The sequence below is a fragment of the Dromaius novaehollandiae genome, chromosome 4 (genome assembly GCF_036370855.1).
Source record: "Dromaius novaehollandiae isolate bDroNov1 chromosome 4, bDroNov1.hap1, whole genome shotgun sequence".
In the NCBI taxonomy this organism is placed as follows: domain Eukaryota; kingdom Metazoa; phylum Chordata; class Aves; order Casuariiformes; family Dromaiidae; genus Dromaius; species Dromaius novaehollandiae.
Window position 1 is genome coordinate 67586120 of NC_088101.1, and position 5802 is coordinate 67591921.

Here is a 5802-nt window from a genome sequence, read left to right on the forward strand (position 1 = left end):
AGAAACTCTTCCAGATGCAAAGAATTTGGCATAAAACTGCTTCAAAGATTACCCTTCCATCAACCTTGACCCCTCCTAGGAAACCACATATGTGGCAATTTGTTCACATTCCCCAAAAGATGTTTCAAATATCAGCATTATCATGGCAATTATACTTTACAAAATATTCTGCAGCTTCTAATCAAGTCAGGCAGCTCTTATGAAGAAAAAATGTTTTTTGTTCTCTTTTAAAAACACAGCTTATGAATTCTACCTGCTTACTGATAAATTTGACACTATCGGAAAAATAAGGCAGCTGATTTAGGAAACAAGAATTATTCACATTGGGAAAATATACATTATTAACCATTTTTTCTTTCTCAATCTGTTCTTCACATGCTATAGGTAGTACAATCCTGCCACCTAGAGTAAAATCCAGGACAAGATGAAAAGTTTCAGTAAACGCACACATACTATCTGTTTAACTAATTTGGAATAGAAGAGATACCTTCCATGGCAGATAATTCAATACAAATATGTTTTCATTTTTTTAACTTATGCTACACAATATTTAGTAGGCTGCATGACATCAAAATCAGCAGCATTGCCAGAGAACTAGGTGAAATATATGATAAACACAGTTGAGAACATTTACATTTTTATTGGCCCTCTCATTACAAATATCCCCTAATATTTCCAAAGTTTCACAAAGTAGTTATCTGTTTACCCACATAAATGAGAAAGAATTCCCTTAATAAGTTTTTAAAAGAGAAATTGGTCTATTTGTGCAAACTTGACAAAATAAGCATTCCAGTTAATATACATATCACCTTTCCAAACAGATATCACTGCTTCTGAAGCAAAAAGCTGCTGCCAGCAGATAAGTAAAACACAGTCCATCAGCGGGGGTGGGGAGGGGGAGCAAAGTAATGGCAAGGCAAAGCAACTCCTTACAAAGAGCTGATTACCTTTAGCTTCAATCTATAGAAAAGCTAGGGTTTTAACATAAGTATGGAATAATGCATCCAAGTCCAGTTCTCCAGCTCACAAGGGTGAAGGACTGATGTCTGCTGGGATCTGAATCTCAGGTTTTAAAGATTCAGAAAAATTTACAGCAACAGGTCATCCTTTTCCAAGGGCTGAAAGGACATACGTTGAGCTTTTCCATGAACAGTTATGTCAAAGTACCAAATTAGTACATAGTATTTCTCCCTCTGGTGACTGAAATATATTTGTCATTGATGCTAGATGAAGATGTATTTCCAACTAAACAGAGCAAATGATTTCCTTCCTTGGATCCCTGTCTCAGACGTAGGAGGGAACCCTGCAGAGAACAAGCAGTCTACTCCCTCTGACTTACCTGGTGGAGTAAAAGGTATGGCCAAGAACTCTTTCCAGAGGCTCGTTCTGGATGTAATCTCTCGATCAAAAACTTTAAAACACTTGCTGCTTGAAGCCAGGAGGATTTGCCAGATAAAGAGCGTGTCTTTTTCATATTTCTCTTCCTTAAACAGCTGCTATTCCTGCAGACTAGATAGTGACATAGCTGGACTTTGGCGTGATCTAGTATGGTCATACTCATGGTTTCATATGAGCATGGGCTTCTGTGACAGGAAAAGCATTGAGAATGAGTTGTTGCTGGAAGAAAATCTACCCTATACTTATTGGCAATTATATGTTGCACTGGATGCACATAGCACACTTCATCTGAGGATCTAAGTGTTTTGCAAACATTAATTAAGCTCTGCACTGCTGTTATGATTCACAGAATGCCATTATCACACCCAAGGGAGGTAGGAAAAAAAGGCATTAAAGCAAAGCAAAGAGAAGCATGCCTTTGGAAGAACACTGACTCTGGTCCCACTTCATATCAAATTAGCCTACGTGCATTCCAGGACAAAGGAGGTAAATTAAGGATTACTCTAAACATCAAGCATTCCATTTTTACATGATTCATGAAGGATTTATGATTTACTTTAACAGGTATTAATTTCTTCTGACAATTGTTTCTTTTCCTGCTATTTATGAGACTGCATATTAACATCTCCCAGTCCTATTAGCATTTCTCTTTAATCTGATTTCTTCTCTTCTTGTCCCCATGTACTTACTTTCTTTTTAAATGTTAGTCTTGACCTACTCACAATCATTTGTCCTTTGGGTATCACATTTCCTCCAAACACCCTACCCCTCATGTTCTTTCATTTGGCTTTCTTCCCAGAAGTCAGAGAACATATTTTCCTCTCTCAACCTTTGCCACATTTCTCAATACTGCACTGATCATTTCTGTCTCCCTGGGGAGCAGACCATTTTCTATTGCTGGGAATGGCTCAGAAACAGAGCATCAACCAACTTTCATTGCCCTCTACTACCTCCTTTCTTCTCATTTCCAGGAGAGCAGAAGGGAGCATGCTGAAGGACACATAATCAAAGTTTCAGTAACTTGATTGTTTTCCATTGTGATACCTCTTTACGATATTGGCCAAGGTATCCAAGGAAAATCAGTATGATCGGGTGCCTCTCTGAAGTGCATGTACACTAAATGCACACAGCATGGGGAACAAAGTGGAGGAATTAGAAGACTGAGTGCAGCTGCAGGGCTACAATCGCACTTGGTTTATACAGGCATCAAGTGACAGCTCACACTCACATGGGAGTGCTGCAAAGGATGGATACAGGCACTTTAAGAACTGTCCAAGACTTTTTTTGGGGGGGGGGGGGGAGGGAGAAGAGCAGCAGTGATGCACAGCTCTGCACAAGAATGGATGGTAAGCCAGCTGAAAGCTTATGGGTCAGGATCAGTGAGCAGACCAACATTGGTGATGGTGTAGGGGGTGTCTAATATCCACCACTCGATCAGGAAGAAGTAGATGAGGCCTTCTTCAGACAACTGGAAGAAGCCTCACATTTGCAAGACCTGGCACAGATGGTCCTTTAACCACCCCAAAATCTGCTGGAGGGGCAACACTGTGAGGCACAAGCAATCCAGGAGGTTTCTGGAGTGCATTGACAATAACTTCCTCAAACACAGGTGACTGAGGAACCAAGGAGGGGAGACACTCTCCAGGACCTCAGACATATAATGAAGGAAGAAATGGTCAGGGATGTGAAGGTCAGGGGCAGCCTTGGCTCTGGCAACTATGAGGTGGTGGAGTTCAGGAAAAGAAGGCAAGAAGCAGGATCACAGCCCTGGGTTTCAGGAGAGCACACCTCAACCAATTCAGGGACCTGCTTCAACTAATCCTGTGGGAGACGGCTCTGGAGGGAAGAGAGGTGCAGGAGAGCAGGTTGATGTTCAAGGCTCACCTCCTCCAACCTCAAGAACGGTCCATATCGAGGAGCAGGAAGTCAAGTAAAGGCATCAGCAGGCCTGCACGGATGAACAAGGAGCTCTTGACAAAACTCAGACATCAGAGAAGCATGCAAGAGGTGCAAGCAGGGACAGAGGGTCCAAGGAGAACACAGAGATGCTGTCCAAGTGTGTAGGGATAGGCTTAGGAAAGCCAAAACCCACCCACGCAACAAAGGGCATGAAGGGCAACAAGAAGGGCTTTGAAAGGTATATCAGCAGCAAAAGGAAGACCAGGGAAAACGTGGGCTCCTGCTGAATCAGGCACACACAACACAGGGCCAAAGGACATGCAGAAGGCCAAGATAATCAATGCCTCTTCTGTGCCTCGGTCCTTACTGCTAAGATCAGCCTTCAGCAGCTAGCTCCGGGTCTCTGAAACCCATGGAGAAGTCTGGAGCAAGGAAGACTTCCCCTCAGTGGAGAATGATCACATTAGGGAACATTTAAACAGACAGGACACACACACGGTCTATGGGACCTGACGGCATGCACCCACAGGTGCTGAGGGAGCTGGCCAATGCCATTGTCAGGCCACTCTTGATCATCTTTGAAAGGTCATGGCAATCAGGGGAGGCTCCTGACAACTGGAAGAAAGAAAACATCACTCCTATCTTCAGGAAGGGCAAGATGGAGGGTCCAGGGAATCACAGGCCAGTCAGCCTCACTTTGGGCCCCGGGAAGGTGAGAGAGCAAAGAACCCTGGAAAAATGTTTCCAAACAGATGAAGGACAAGAAGGCAACTGGGAGTGGTCTGCATGGAATTACCCAGGGGCAATCCTGCCTGACCAACCTGATGGCCACCTACAGTGAAAGGACTAGCTCAGTGGATGAGGAGAGAGCAGTGCGTATCATTTGTCTCCACTTTAGCAAGGATTTCAGCACTGTCTCCCATAACTTCCTCACAGAACAATGTGATGGAACATGACCTAGACAACTGTCAGGGAGGTGGACTGAAAACTGTCTCAACTGCCAGGCTCAGAGGGCTGGGATCAGTGACACCAAGTCCAGCTCGGGGCCAGTCACTACTAATGTACCCCAGGGGTCACTACTGGGATCAACACTGTTTAACACACCTGGAAGATGGGGCAGAGTGCACCCTGAGGAAGTCTGCAGATGATACAAAACTGGGAGGAGTAGCTGACACACCAGGTGCTTGTGCTGCCATTCAGAGGAACCTCAACAGGTTGGAGAAATGGGCTGACAGACATCTCTCAAAGCTTAGCCAAATCCTGTACGTGGGTAGGAATAACTCCATGCACCAGTATGTACTGGGGGCCAACTGACTGGAAAGCAGCTTTGCAGAAAAGGACCTGGGGGTCCTGGTGGACAAGTTAAACGTGGGGCAGAAATGTGCCCTTGAAACAAAAGGAGGTCGACAGTATTCTGGGCTGCATTGGGAAGAGTGTTGTTGCCAGTAGGTTGAGGGAGGCCATCCTTCCATCTACTCTGCCCTGGTGAAGCCACACCTGTGATACTGTGTTCAGTTCTGGGCTCAGCAGTACAAGAGAGATATGGACAGACTGGAGCAAGTTTGGCAAAGGGCCCCAAAGGTGACTGAGGGACTGGAGCATCTGACATATGAGGAGAGGCTGCGAGAGCGGGGACTGTTTAGCCTGGAGAAGAGAAGGCTCCGGAGGGATCTTATCAATGTGTATAAAAACCTGATGGGAGGGTGTAAAGAGGTAGCCAGAGTGTTCTCAGTAAAACCAGTGAAAAGAAACAAGGAAATTTCCTATATTCGAATTCATGGCTATTACATTTAAATATAAGTTCCCCCCCACCCCAACTTAAAGGTTAAGTCGTCAAACATCTCTGAGTAAAATCTCAATAGTTTTGGAAGGCTTTATGGGCCTATTGCACATTCTGTACCAAAGTTGTCAAGCTTCAAGGCTCTTTTCTAGGAAAGGCAACACAAACTCCAAAAATAGAGACTATGCTTTAGCATAGTACATATATGTTAATGTTTTAAGCTTATTGGCAGCAATGACAGGAACAGCCTGGACAGTCCTCATTTCTGTTTGTGTGTACTCCATTAATTTAGACAGGTTTTCAGAGTAAATATCAACACAGCTGTGAAATAAATATAGAGCATTGCTGAAAAACCTCAGCTTTTGTGACATTTCTGGACCACTTGCACTTTACATTCTCAGTACATTTCCTTCTTTTCTTCCTCCTTCCCCATCTGTCACTTTAACACTCCCAGCTTAAGATCAGGGAAGGTCAAACATGCTTTTTATTTTATACCCTTTCCTGGGCTTTCCCTTTTACTTTCCACTTTCCCCCCCCCCCCCCCCAAATGGATAGGTTAGTGTCCTGAAAGATAGGGCAGAGTTGCACATAGTTTTGAACATCAAGACTTCTCTTTGCAAGAGAAAATGCTTAGCTCTCCAAATAGTTCCATCTCTTAATCTGCTGAAATTACTAATAATTTCTAGAACTCAGAATAGTACTTTTAATTAACAGAAGCTTAACAT